The sequence below is a fragment of the Capricornis sumatraensis genome, chromosome 19, assembly GCF_032405125.1.
Source record: "Capricornis sumatraensis isolate serow.1 chromosome 19, serow.2, whole genome shotgun sequence".
Taxonomy (NCBI): Eukaryota; Metazoa; Chordata; class Mammalia; order Artiodactyla; family Bovidae; genus Capricornis; species Capricornis sumatraensis.
Window position 1 is genome coordinate 60,289,849 of NC_091087.1, and position 15,634 is coordinate 60,305,482.

Below are 15,634 nucleotides of genomic sequence, written 5' to 3' on the forward strand. Positions count from 1 at the left end.
AGTCATTTCAATGAGTATTCAGGGTTGATTTACTTTAAGATTGACTGATTTGATATCTTTACTGTTCATGGGACTCTCAAGTCTTCTCTAGCACCACAGTTCAAAAGCATCAGTTCTTCTGTGCTCTGCCTTCTTCATGGTCCAGCTCACACATTCATACAGGACTACCAGAAAGGCCATAGCCTTGACTATATGGATCTTTGTTGGTAAAGTGCTGTCTTTCTTTTTAACACATTGTCTAGGTTTGTCATAGCTTTCCTGCCAAGAGGCAATCGTCTTCTAATTTTATGGCTGCAGTCTCCATCCTCAGTGACTGTAGAGCCCCAAAAGAGGAAAGCTGTCATTGCTTCCACCTTTTCCCCTTCTATTTGCCATGAAGTGATAGGACCAGATGCCATGATCTTAGTTTTTTCTTTTTTTTTTCAATGTTGAGTTTTAAGCTGGCTTTCTCAAACTGTCTTCTTTTTTATTAAGGGTATTTTCCCTTCTCTTCATAAAATTCAGAATGACTTATGCTTCTTGACAAACACAAATGTTTATTTACACAACTGCAGTATGTTTTTTCCCCCTCTGAGGAATTAACATAGGGACAATCATTGTTTATCTTGTCTGTGACAAAATCCAACACAGTTGCATGAGATTTGAAAAAAAAAAAATGGCGTTGAACTTTTGAATTGATTTGATTGTAGGAAAGTTGACACCAAAATTTGTTCTAGAAAAATATGTAATTGAAAGAAAATACTCAATGGAAATATGTCAGATGTGTAGGTAAGCAGTGATGAATAATGGAGCTACTGAATCTGCATTATTAGTGTGTAGTCTGTAAATCGATAATTAGTGTGATTGATGAGAAAACCACTAAAAATTCTTCCTAGAAAATATTTTCCAGGATATCTTTTTTCTTTGGTGTGTGAATTAATAATATATTCTTTTTTTTATGCAGACTTTTACAATTTAACTGTCCATTTCTCTTTCTTGAAGAGCTCTGACTGATAACTATCTATTATAGTAACCGTGATTACTCAGCAATGCTGAACTTGCAAAATATAAACAAACTCTAAATCTCCATTCAAATTTGCATCCATATCATTGCCTTCTAAATTCAGTTTGTCTAATATGTATTTATACACTGCATACTGACATTTCAAACTCTTTATCAGGTAAAGGCTGAAACTAAAACTCAGAAGCTCTCTTTGTTTTATGCATAAAGTAACAACATTAGTGGCAACAATAGAGTGATTACTAGAGACAGTATTAACTAAAAACTGTTTGGTTTTAAATATTGGATAGAGTGCATAGCAGGCACAAAATCCCCTAACTTCTATTTTAATATTGATGTTTATACTGCATATGGAGAGTGTATACGGAATATTTTCAGAAGTACCTTTAAAAGAAGACAGAGCAAACTTGTATTTTAGCAGCACATTTTTCACCATTTCCTTTGTTAAAAAGACAAGTCATTTTCAAGGTCACACTTCAGCAGCAAGCAAATTAAAATTAATTTTTTTTCAGAAATGGCAATTAAGCAGCTGTATAATTATTTCTTACAAGAGTGAACAATACATCCTGAAACGAAGTTCTCCTACAAAGATTCAAACTGTATGATTATTAATGTTTATAAATTCATATATGTTTATATAATTTTATATTTATATACATTTTATAATAATGTTTATATTTGCATTATGCAACCAATTTTAAACTAAAGTATTATCATGCATATTCCATATGTTTCTATGCTTCTACATTTCACCTGATAGAAGGACTAGGCTTCCATGAATTTGCACACTTCTATGTGCAAGTGACATGATGATTTAGCCAAATTTTACTTAGAGATCCCATCAGAGAGCAGCAAGGTAAGATAGCAGAAACAGAAACATAAAAAAAGGATTAGGGCTGTGTCACTGTGAGTGATACATGTCATGGTCAGTGGAGGGCCTGGAGGACCACTGGCGCTGCCTCCCTGCCCTGTCAGGCTTAAGTCCCTAAAGCCCAGCCACCACTAACTGTGGGTAGAGGTGAGAAAACAGAAGTCTTTTGTGGGAATTCACGCTGTGCATGAACGTGGTGTAGTGTACTACCATTCTCACGAGAACCTGATGGTGTGCTTCCAGGCCCAGCATGGCGCTGGTACCAGGGGAAGTACAGGGAACCCCTGTAAGACCTCAGAATATTCAAGAAGCATCAGCTCAGCTAGAAGACTTTCTCTTGGTGAAAATACTGGACACATGGGGATGCTGAGAATCAGTTAACTCTAATCTCTCTTCATCATGATGGAGAGTTTTTCCTTGTTGAAGAAAAGATGGTGTACTTTCTGTATGGCATAACAGAAGTGGAGATCCCTAAATATCCAGAAACAGAGGAAACTGCTTGATAAACTGGGATTTGGTTAGAGACAGGTGGAACTAAGCTCACAAATCTTCAGAAATCAACTTTCAGGGACTTCCATTAAAAAAAAAAAAGCCTTGAAAAATGGTTGAAGCTACAAATCAAGTCAGTCAGTTATTTCAGCTGGTCAGTTGTGTCTGGCTCTGTGACCCCTTGGATCACAGCACGCCAGGCTTCCCTGTCCACTACCAAATCCCAGAGCTTGCTCAAGCTCACGTCCATTGAAATGGTGATGCCATCCAACAATCTCATCCTCTGTCCTCCCCTTCTCCTCCTGCCTTCAATCTTTCCCAGCATCAGGGTTTTTTCCAATGAGTCAGTTCTTCTCATTAGGTGCCAAAGTATTGGAGCTTCAGCTTCAACATCAGCCTTCCAGTGGATATTCAGGACTGATTTCCTTTAGGATGGACTGATTTGATCTCCTTGCAGTTTAAGGGACTTTCAAGAGTCTTCTCCAACACCACAGTTCAAACACATTAATTCTTAGGTGCTCAGCTTTCTTTATAGTCCACTCTCACATCTATTCATAACTACTGGAAAAACCATAGCTTTGACTTGATAGACCTTTGTTGGCAAAGAAATGCCTCTGCTTTTTAATATGCTGTCTAGGTTGGTCATAGCTTTTCTTACAAGGAGTAAGCATCTTTTAATTTTATGGCTGCAGTCACTATCTGCAGTGATTCTAGAGCCCAAGAAAATACAGTAGAACAAGAAAATCAAGTAGAGCAGTGTAAGGATCAATTTGCAGCAGACAGGTGCAACTGTGTGGCCATTGATAAGGAAGTATAGCAAATTATTTGTTTCATTATGTTTCCATATAATCCCATCAAAAAGCATTAGCAGTTTTAGGAAGGGCTCTCCCTGAAATGTGAGCCAATCAAGATAGGTAGGAGGAAAGACCAGCTTTGGAGATTCCTGTGAAAGAATAGTTGAAGGGGGTTCTAGCTGAAGCCTGTGCCATTGCTTCTCCTAGGGAAGCAGATAGAGAAGGGCATTTTAAAGTTGATGCTGGGGCCGCCAAGCTAAAGAAACAGAGCTGTTTTAGACTGCCCTGCTTTTTCACCTGGATAACCCTCATGCTGTAAGCTATTGATTTAAAACCCTAATTATGGAAATTGCCTTAAATTTTGATGACTTTTAATATGTATGAATAATGGACAGAAGCAAGTGTGTAAGACTAAGAAAAAAACTTCGAGATTTATGGTGAACAGGTCAAAAGTTACCACCACAAAATTTTGTTAACTTTAAATGTTTAATTAAGTTCCTTGCAAAGCTTGCTTATACCAACAACAGTAACAAAATGCACTGTAATCATTTCTGTAGTTAGCTTGTTATGGACCAAAAATGAAGAAACGCTCTCAGAAATGGCTATGGCTGCAGCCACTCACCTGGTTACGGTAATTGAACCAATCATTCAGGATGCCAGCTGGCTCTTCCCTATGAGGGTGTTCAGTTCAGCTCAGTTCAGTTCAGTCGCTCAGTCGTGTCCGACTCTTTGGGACCCCATGAATCGCAGCACGCCAGGCCTCCCTGTCCATCACCAACTCCTGGAGTTCACTCAGACTCAATGTATCGGAGCATTGTGCACTTCTGTACATGAATTCCATCACTCATCCCACACTGCACATGACTAACTCAGGGGCCCTGGACAAGTGCCCTGCTGGTACAGTGGTGATGGAGGGAGACTTGACTAAGAAGGGGAACTTAAATGTAAAGCTTATGGTTTACTAGGGTAGCAGTCTAAAGAAAGCATATAACCACTGCTTTCCAGCTGCCTCGCCCATCAGCAGACCACATCACCTTGGTTTCAGTGGACCAAGCACCCTCCCACGACTCTGCTTCTGAAAGCAGTGACGTGAATAGGACTACCTCTACACTATGGACACACGGGAGCAGGGGCTGAGCCCAGATACAGCAGTCCTCTGAAACCTGAGGACTTATTTCCATAGCCATTTCCTCACCAGGAAGGAACTGGAGTCAGATAACTGTTAGGCAAAACCAAGCTTAGGCAGCTGCCAAGTCCCATCAGTTTTGGCCCAGCTGACAACCCCTCTGATCTTAGCACTCATACTTTGCTCTGAGCTGTTAAAAATCGTAAATCTTACTCAGTATCCCTAAATCCAGGAAGGCTACCTTTTGGGTGTCATGGTGACCAGAGTTGTTCAAGAATATCTCAGCATCCACTTAGTCTCTCACCAGATGCTCCTTGCACTGAGCATATAGGTCAGGATCTAGGCTGGCTCTCTACTGCCTTCTGGCACTCTGGGCTCTGGAGGTATTCCCATGGCCTGCCCTATACAACCTCACACACACCCACTGACACAGCTCCAACCTAGGTCAGTCAAGTTGGATGACCAGAACCCTTCCAATCCCATGGCATTGCCCAGTGAATACAGACTTGAACAGTCATCTCACATCTTTCCAGAGTCCAGCACCCTTGGTACTCCACCCAAAGAGGGCAACCCAGACTGTTAGCTTCTTAGATTCAAGCTGTGAGTTAATCTTGAGTCTGTGCAATTACATAGCAGAATTTTACTGAGGCCAAGACAAGTACTAAAGCTATGCTACTGACCCAGTGTTCCCTCAACCCCTTATTCTCCTGATGCCATCCTTCTGAGGAAGGTAACCTCACTAACAAAGCACTAACAGTTCCTAAAATAGTAATGGATATACAATCTGCCCTTAGTAATAACTGAACTTAATGTTTTATGACAACAATTCTAGGTTTTTAAAACCACTTGGCAGCATATTTCCTGAAATGCACTCATATTCAGCAAGCAAAAATTGCTCAGCTGCATTTTGTTAGATATGGATGATACAGAAAGTATAGCCTTATGAAAAAAGCTACCTTCTAGCCCTTGACCTCTGCTTTCCTGGTGAGTGAACAGGGCAGGAAAACATTTATCTTCACAAACAAGTGAAAAGATTGCAGTAGAGGGAAGAAGGAGATCTTACTATGCAAGACTTCACCTATTGCCCCGCTGAAGAAAATAGAGTGGAGGCTGACACTTAATGCTGAATGGCTTGTGTCTTGAAAGTTGAATTTCTTTAAGTGGGAAACAAATGATGACAAAAGCAAAACAAAACAAAAATACCTAGCCTGGAAAGAGTATTATTATTATTTAGTCACAGCTGTTAATGCAAGTAGCATCAAGGCAATTTGAAATGAGAAAACAATGTATTAATGATTTATTTAATAACATGCATTAATTGCAAATTATCTACTTCCTGCTACTTGGACTTTTATTCTTATATATTAGGAAGGAGTGGTTCTCCTTCATTCTTCCTGCCAGTATTAAATATGGTCCACTTCTCCCCTAACCTTCTCAATCCGAAACCTTTTATGTTAACTTGGTTGGTCCTTAGTTGGAAGTGAGGAAAACAACCAGGAAGCCAAAAGTCTTCGACTGTTATGGGTCAGTGTCTGTGGAAGTAGTGGTTTGTCTTCCTGGGCTAGTTCTTTCGGAGATTGTGGATAAGAGTTCTGATTGTCATGTAGGGACTGGTTATTGTTCATATGTATATTGTCTCCCAGTCCTTCTTCGGATCTTATGGTCCCTTGCAAGAAGTTGACCAATTGAGGGAAAGGCTAGACCCAGATCCTCACTGCTTTAGGATTGTTTCCATGCAATTGTATGAAAACCTATTCTTGGCATTTTGTTGTACCACCATGTTAGTCATCTGACAAAAGAGCAGCTGCATAGAAGCATTTAAGATCCTGGATATATTGTAGTGGAACAGCATAATTTTTACTAAAATGAGCATGAAGTAACAATAATTAATAATTCCCTTAAGATGCTTGGAACCAGGAACCCAGCCTTCCCAAACAAGGCCAAGAGATAAGCCTCATAGACCACAAGGAGAAAATTTAAGACATTCAAGTAGCTTCTTCCTTAAGGCAGTAGTATCTACCCTTCTTTACTTTGCTTGTTCCATTCATCCATATACAGCAAGAAGTGTCAGCAGCGGTACAGACATCATTATAATTTGCCAACAAAGAACTGAGAGCCATGCAACTGTTCACGTCACCAGTCATGCTGATGAGTTCAGACTAACCAATAGTCCATCTAGGGCAGAGGTGATGTCTTTCATAACTTCTGTCAGAGTTACCAAAAAGTTTCCTTTACTCTTTTCTATGTGTATTATTAGTACCAATGGGAACGTTGCCCTGATTGTTCATGTTAAAAAATGAATCACTAGTTTCTATGAATAATCAAGAATGGTGTTGTTTTGGATATTGTGCCTGGGTAAGAATTTCCAACTTAGCTGTTATAGAATTAAGGTCTCTATGCGTAGAAAAGTCTTCCTATATTATTATTCCTTCCTATATTATTCCTAAATTTCATGAGTTATCTGTCTAAGGCAAACAATACCTGGAACCCTGGCTACAAATAATTTAGGACCTGCTAGGGTCGCGAAGAGTCGGACATGACTGAGCGACTTCACTTACACTTTTCACCTTCATGCATTGGAGAAGGAAATGGCAACCCACTCCAGTGTTCTTGCCTGGAGAATCCCAGGGACGGGGAAGCCTGGTGGGCTGCCGTCTATGGGATCGCACAGAGTCAGACATGACTGAAGTGACTTAGCAGCAGGAGCAGGAGCACTCAGAGATGCTGAGAAACAAAGGCATTGTCTACAATACAGAGTCAGAGTCAAAGCCTTTCATTAGCTTGGTTACATATTTGGATCTCTGTTAGTCTCTTCCAAGTGACAAGTACTTAGCCTATTGCCCTATGAAGATTGTTGAAGTCAAATTTTAAATTACCTAACATCTGATTACTTTGCTGACTAAGGTCCGTCTAGTCAAGGCTAGAGATCAACCCTGGGATTTCTTTGGAGGGAATGATGCTGAAGCTGAAACTCCAGTACTTTGGCCACCTCATGCAAAGAGTTGACTCATTGGAAAAGACTCTGATGCTGGGAGGGATTGGGGGCAGTAGGAGAAGGAGACGACCAAGGATGAGATGGCTGGATGGCATCATGGACTCGATGGACATGAGTCTGAGTGAACCCCGGGAGATGGTGATGAACAGGGAGGCCTGGTGTGCTGCGATTCATGGGGTCACAAAGAGTCGGACACAACTGAGCGAATGAACTGAACTGAACTGAACTGAGTCAAGGCTATGGTTTTTCCTGTTGTCATGTATGGATGTGAGAGCTGGACTGTGAAGAAGGCTGAGTGCCAAAGAATTGATGCTTTTGAACTGTGGTGTTGGAGAAGACTCTTGAGAGTCCCTGGGACTGCAAGGAGATCAAACCAGTCCATTCTGAAGGAGATCAACCCTGGGATTTCTTTGGAAGGAATGATGCTAAAGCTGAAGCTCCAGTACTTTGGCCACCTCATGTGAAAAGTTGACTCATTGGAAAAGACTCTGATGCTGGGAGGGATTGGGGGCAGGAGGAGAAGAGGATGACAGAGGACGAAATGGCTGGATGGCATCACTGACTCGATGGACATGAATCTGAGTGAACACTGGGAGTTGGTGATGGACAGGGAGGCCTGGCGTGCTGCGATTCATGGGATCGCAAAGAGTCGGACATGACTGAGCGACTGAACTGAACTGAACTGATTAATAGATTTGTAATTTTTGGGGGGGGGGGCGGGAGTGGTGCTGGCAAAGTCACAGGTTGATTTGTGTATGGTCATTTGTTCTTATACTTGCAAGTAAAGATGCTGTCACTCCCTAAAGCATCATTTTATGAGAGCAGAGTTGGCCAGAAATATTTATCAAAGGGGTCTGGTGATACATGGTATATTCAGTAGTAAGTAAAATTAAGAGCAGTAACTACATTTGGGATTCTCTAAAAATTATCTTAGAATGTGTATTTTTAATGTATTTTTTTAAAATGTATACTATATAGCACACTTTTAAAAATGTGCCATAGTATACATTTTTATCCCTATGACCCACTTAGAATTTTGTTATATATGTTTTGATCTAAAAAATATAAAGAAGAAATAAAGGAGAAAAAAGGTTGTTATATGTTCACAGCAATGAGGAATCTATAGAAAATAAGAATGATTCTAAGTGAGAAAGTAAGAAACAAAACAGGATTTAGATGTCAAACAAACCTAGGTTTGACACCTTGAGTGGAAGCAGTCCACTATCTGGCATCATCTGCTTGTTCTGAAGGTCTTGGGTCAGCTTTGTACTTAGGAAGATGAGCTGTGTCTTTAGGGTATCTGTGAACCCTCACTTTGAGGTCCCCTGTTGGAATATCTATCCAATTGCATGCCTTCTACATTACTTCCTTACTTGTGAAATGTAAACCTAAGCATTGACTTCTTGAAACTTGCTTTTTTAATTGTTAATAGAGCCTGATAAAATTGCTTACAAGGTTAAAAGTAGGTTTGTTTTTTTTTTTTCCCTCCAGTCCCCGCCCCCCACCCCCTGGTATATGAAACTCCTTGTTCAAGATTATGAAGAAGGAAGGCAATCTTAAATTGCTTGTGATAGAACAGGGTATAGTACATAAGTTCCTTGCAATATTTTGCCATGGCTGCATATAACAAATCATATACTAGTATAAAAGAGAAAAATCTGAAAATACATAGACATTTCAGTTCCCAATTCATAAAGAGTAAATCAATATGTCTGTGAATGAAAGGACTATATGGCCATTAGGGCTAACTGAAGTACTTTTAGGCCAAAGAAATTAAGGTTTTCAAAATTATATTAACTGTAATTTAAGGGTGCCATTGGGTTTTTCAAACTTTCCAGAAGATTGTGACTGGCGAGCACAGTGTGGTTTCTGAGTAGTGGATAACATCTTACAGAGTTCTTTTGTAAAGGTTTCCATAAAGTATGTGCCTTGGGTACATTATATAAATGTTGAAATGCCCCCGGTCAGAGCATAAAATCAAGCAGCACTTTAGTGACTATTAGGGCAGTGACTTTTTATCAAAATAATTCTTCAGTCTATTCTGAAAATAGTCATATAGCAACTAAAACATACTCAAATCCCATCATGAAGGAACACTGAATCAACGCCTTGCAGGTTGCTCAAATACCCCTTAAGGACTGGCTTCCTGACTGTGTCCCACTGTTACAAGTTTCCAGGCTTAAGTGGTTGACAGGTGATTAATGACACAAAAATAACCTCAGATGTATTTTTAAAGTTCCCCATCAATGTTGATTTGAGTTTGTAGCCATTTTGTCTCTTTAGTGATAAAAATCGTCATGGAGAAATATTGATTCAAATCTATTACCACTCATCTGTTGCCATCAAGGGGCTGACTAGGGAGCACCAGAGATTGTTCAGTGAAGGGTTCAATAGGAGAATGAGGCACTCTTAAGAGGCATCAGTCTGGTGGGAGAGAGTGGGAGGAGGTGCTCTTATGGGGAGCCCAAACCTGTGTGAATTTTCTTTCTGGGAATTTCAGCTGATTATCATAGTGAGATTTGAGAAAGATCCCCTCATGGCACTGGAGGAGGAAGGCAAAATGAAATTATTGTGAAAGGTGTCATTGTTGATGTTTAATCGCTAAGTCATATCCAACTCTTTTGCGACCCCATGGACTGTATCCTACCAGGCTCCTCTGTCCATGGAATTTTCCAAGCAAGAATACTGGAGTGAGTTCCCATTTCTTTCTCTAGGGATCTTCCCAACCCAGGAAATGAACCAGCACTTCCTGCTTGGCAGTTGGTTTCTTTACTATTGAGCCACCTGGAAATGAGCAGCATGTCAACGAGAGTGGCCTATACTTCAAGGGAAAGAACTTCAACAGAGTGCAAATCTGGAAGTGTATTCTACCTAGAGGAAGAGCATTTGTCCCTGCTCTGTCATATCCTGTCTTCCTGGAGGGGAAAAAAACAGAACAACAAGATTCTCACTAGAGGATAGAGCTTTGAAGAAATAGATTGGGGATTCTGCAGTTAGAGTAGGGAGTAGAGAGTGAGGAGAAGAAACAGAAACACTTGTGAAAGCCACAGTCCTGCAATGCCATTGAAAGATGAATAGTAAATCTGAAGTTTGTAGAATACTCCTAATACCGTACTACCACCTCCAACAGGGATCCAGTTTAATTACAGTGGGTTGGGAGGGATTAGGAGCAGGAGAAGAAGGGAATGACAGAGGATGAGATGGCTGGATGGCATCACTGACTTGATGGATGTGAGTCTGAGTGAACACTGGGAGCTGGTGATGGACAGGGAGGCCTGGCGTGCTGCAATGGGGTCACAAGGAGTTGGACACGACTGAACTGAACTGAACAGGTTGAAAGAGTTACATGACAGACACTTTTCAAGAGCAGTCTGTAGAAAGACTCAAAGCCAGAAAAAGAAAACAAAGCCAAATACACAGAGGGATAAGTTGAAACTTCTTGTACCTAAAGCTAAAATAAGCATTAGACATATTAACCATTGAAATAACACCTCCCAAGTGCTAGCCAAATTAGCATAAATTCTTATGAAAGATGTATGTGCTTCATTTTATTACCTGACACAACTTGTCTAGCTATCAACAAAAAATTTAAAAGACTGCCAAAAGACAAGGAAAGCCATGGTCTGAGAAGGTAAAACAAACATCTAAACAATATTCATATATGAAATAGATATTGGGATTGTGAGAAAAGAAATTAAAAATAGTTATGACTAAGATGGCAAGGGATCTAATGGAGAGAGAAAACAGCATGTAGGCCAAGGTGGGTAATGTAAACAGATAAAAAGCTATGAAAGACTCAAAAGGCAATTCACAATGACAATTTTTAAAAGGTCAATGCTAGAAATCAAATAAATGGTAATAGAAATGAAGAATAACTTTAATGGATTCATTGATAGATTCAACATGGCCAGAAAGAATTAGTGAAGAATAAGAGAGAGAAGTAGAAATTCTATAGACTGAAATACAAAGAGAGAAAAAAAAAAGATTCTAAAAACAGTAACAAAAGAAAAAGAAACATCCAACAACTGCTTAACAATATCATAATATGTAACACACACCTACATGGATTACAAAAACTATAGAGAATGGAGCAGAAGAAATATTTAAAGAAATAATGGGCAAGAGCTTTCCAAAATTGACAACAGACAACAAACCATCTATCAAAAAAAATCAGAGACTATCAAAAGGATAAATATTTCCCCTATCCCAAAACCCATACCTTGGCACATTATTTTTAAATACAGAAAACCAAATGCAAAAAGATAATCTTACAAGAAGCCAGAGGAGGATGTGTGACACCTTACTTAGAGAGGAGCAAGGATGAGAATTATAGTGAAATTTCTGCTGAACTATGCAAGCAATGAAGGGAGTTAAATATTTAATGTGTTAAAAGTAAAAGCAAAAACAAACTAGAATTTAATTTCCAGGAAATTATCCTTCAGAAGTGAAAGAGAAACAGGCTTCCTCATATGAATAAAAACAGTCGTGTCCTGCATACTTGCCTTGCAAAATATTAATATGTTAAAAGAAATTTTTCAGGGAAACGAAACTTTCATTGATCTGACATAGGATCTAAATAAAGGAAGAGCATGAGAGAAGGAATATTTACTACTTTATCAAAGTAATGATAGTGCACATGTACTGGGTGAATATGGGGTACAGATAAGAGAAATGAATAAAGCAATGCCTGCAAGGTCATTGTACTGCATGTATAGTGGTACAATAGTAGCATGGATAGCCATACAGTGTTATTCAAAGGTGAACTTGGACTGTTTTAAAATATACATTTTAAACCCTAGAGAAACTAAACATTTTAAAAAAGATATAAATAATATATACATTAAGGGAGAAGAGAAAGAGAATTGTATAAAACTCAGTTAAAACTAGAAAAGGCAGAAAAAGGGGAAGAGGGAGAAATAAAAAAATACAATGAATAGAAAACAGATATAAATATGGTAGAAATTAATCCAACTGTACTAATCGTCTCTTCAAATAGAAATGTTCTAAACACATCAACCAAATAATGGTGCCAAAATGAATAAATAAGATAGTTCAGTTCAGTTCAGTCGCTCAGTCATGTCCGACTCTTTGCGACCCCATGAATTGCAGCATGCCAGGCCTCCCTGTCCATCACTATCTCCCAGAGTTCACTCAGACTCACGTCCATCGAGTCTGTGATGCCATCCAGCCATCTTATCCTCGGTCGTCCCCTTTTCCTCCCAGCATCAGAGTCTTTTCCAATGAGTCAGCTCTTCTCATGAGGTGGCCAAAGTACTGGAGCTTCAGCTTTAGCATCATTTCTTCCAAAGAAATCCCAGGGTTGGTCTCCTTCAGAATGGACTGGCTGGATCTCCTTGCAGTCCCAGGGACTCTCAAGAGTCTTCTCCAACACCACAGTTCAAAAGCATCAATTCTTTGGTGCTCAGCTTTCTTCACAGTCCAACTCTCACATCCATACTGGAAAAACCATAGCCTTGACTAGATGGACCTCTGTTGACAAAGTAATGTCTCTGCTTTTTAATATGCTGTCTAGTTTGGTCATAACTTTCCTTCCAAGGAGCAAGTGTCTTTTAATTTCATGCCTGCAGTCACCATCCACAGTAATTTTGGAGCCCAGAAAAATAAAGTCAGCCACTGTTTCCACTGTTTCCCCATCTATTTCCCATGAAGTAATGGGACTGGATGCCATGATCTTAGTTTTCTGAATGTTGAGCTTTAAGCCAACATTTTCACTCTCCTCTTTCACTTTCGTCAGGAAGCTCTTTAGTTCTTCACTTTCTGCCATGAGGGTAGTGTCATCTGCATATCTGAGGCTATTGGCATTTCTCCCGGCAATCTTGATTGCAGCTTGTGCTCCCTCCAGCCCAGCGTTTTTCGTAATGTACTCTGCATATAATTTAAATAAGCAGGGTGACGATATACAGCATTGACATACTCCTTTTCCTATTTGGAATCAGTTCCATGTCCAGTTCCAACTGTTGCTTCCTGACCTGCGTACAGGTTTCTCAAGAGGCAAGTCAGGTGGTCTGGTATTCCCATCTCTTTCAGAATTTTCCGCAGTTTATTGTGATCCACACAGTCAAAGGCTTTGGCATAGTCAATCAAGCAGAAATAGATGTTTTTCTGGAACTCTCTTGCTTTTTCCATGATCCAGCGGATGTTGGCAATTTGATCTCTGGTTCCTCTGCCTTTTCTAAAGCCAGCTTGAACATCAGGGAGTTCATGGTTCACAATAAGATAAGACCCAGCTATATGTCATAAATTAAAAAAAACAACAACACTTTAAAGACATAGATGAGTTAAAAACAAAAGGGCAAAGAGTGATGTACCATAATAATGCTAATAAAAATACTAAATTGCCTTCCTATTTATATGCATTTAATGTTTACCTTAAGGTTTATCATTTATAATATTTTCCTCTTATTGCACATTTAGAAATTATAATTACTTTTTAGCAAATTTATATAACTTTTACTGTTATTAAACATTTGTCTTGAGATATTTTACATTTTATTAAAAACTTGGAAACTTTGAGTAAAAACAATCAATATTACTTTTAGTATTTGTGCTAGACTTTGAGAAAACTTCCTAACCTAATTATTTCCCTTTTCACTTAAAGACTAAAAGATACTGAATATTGCCTCAGATGGTGTTTTAAAGGACATTCAATTACTTTTAATGAACAAGGTCATTATTCAGGGAGATCCTTTTTTAACAATAGGTGAAATTTGGAAAACTCAGCAATGGCCGTAAGACTGGAAAAGGTCAATTTTTATTCCAATCCCCAAAAGGGGCAATGCCAAAGGATGTTCAAACTACCACACTATTTTGCTCATTTCACATACTAGCGAGGTTATGCTCAAAATTCTTTAAGCTAGGTTTCAGCAGTATGTGAACTGAGAACTTCCATGTGTACAAGCTGGATTTAGAAAAAGCACAGGAACCAAAGATCAAATTGCCAACATTTGTTGCATCATAGAGAAAGCAAGGGGATTCCAGAAAACATCTACTTCTGCTGCTTTGACTACGCTAAAGCCTTTGACTCTGTGGATCACAACAAACTTTGGAAAATTCTCAAAGTGATGGCAGTACCAGACTAACTAACCAGTCTCCTAAGAAACCTGTATGAGGTTCAAGAAGCAACAGTTAGAACCTCACTCGGAACAACTGACTGGTTCCAAACTGAGAAAGAAGTATGACAAAGCTGTACACTGTCACCCTGTTTATTTAATTTCTATGCACAGTACATCATGCAAAAGGCTGAGCTGGATGAATCACAAGCGGAAATCAAGATTGCCAAGAGAAATATCAACAACCTCAGATATGCAGATGATAAGACTCTAATGGCGGAAAGTGAAAATGAACTAAATAGCCTCTTGATGCGGGTGAAAGAGGAGAATGAAAAACCCTGCTTGAAACTCAGCATTCAAAAAACTAAGATTGTGACATCTGGTCCCATCACTCCATGGCAAAAAGAAGGAGAAAACGTGGAAGCAGTGGCACATTTTACTTTATTGGGCTCCAAAATCACTGCAGATGGTGACTGTAGCCGTGAAATTAAAAGACAGTTGCTGCTTGGAAGGAAACCTGTGACAAACCTAAGCAATGTATTAAAAGAGACATTGTATTAAAAAGAGACATCACTTTGCAGACAAAGATCCCTATAGTCAAAGCTATGGTTTTTCCAGTAATCATGTATACGTGTGTGAGTTGAACCTAAAGAAGGCTGATCACCAAAGAATTGATACTTTCAATTTATTGCACTAGAGAAGGCTCTTGAGAATCCCTTGAACTGAAGGGAGATCAAACCAGTCAATAAAAAAGGAAACCAACCCTGAATATTCATTTCAAGGAATGATGCTGAAGCTGAAACTCCATTACTTTGGCCACCTGATGCAAAGAGCTGACTTAATGGAAAAGACTCTGATGTTGGGAAAGACTGGAGGCAAAAGGAAAAGGGGGCAGCAGAGGATGAGATAGTTAGAAAATATCACCAACTCAATGGGCATGAGTTTGAGCAAACTCAGATGGTGGAGGCCAAAGGAGCCTGGTGTGCTGCAGTTCATGAGGTTTCAGAGTCAGACAGGACAGGACTTAGCAACTCAAAAACAAAAACAACAAATGATATTACAAGAATAAAGATAAGGCAAAGAAACCTGTTTTTTTGTAAATGTAACTCAAAAAATTGTATGTACAATTTATTGAACACTAGCATTTATATTCAACGTTGATATATATTTTAATCAATTTATACTAATGAAAAATTATATGCCTGGGCAAGTATTATGTTCTTTTATTCGAAGAGTGAATTAGAATGCACATCAGAGAAATATGGTCTTTTAATTTTTTGAAATTTGGT

General features: G+C 39.1%; 1 pseudogene; it reads left to right on the forward strand.

Annotated features, from left to right (window-relative positions):
* The first annotated feature begins 2,121 nt into the window (after window positions 1-2,121).
* LOC138095010 (rho GTPase-activating protein 17-like) overlaps window positions 2,122-15,634 on the forward strand; it is a 123,870-nt pseudogene continuing 110,357 nt past the window's right edge.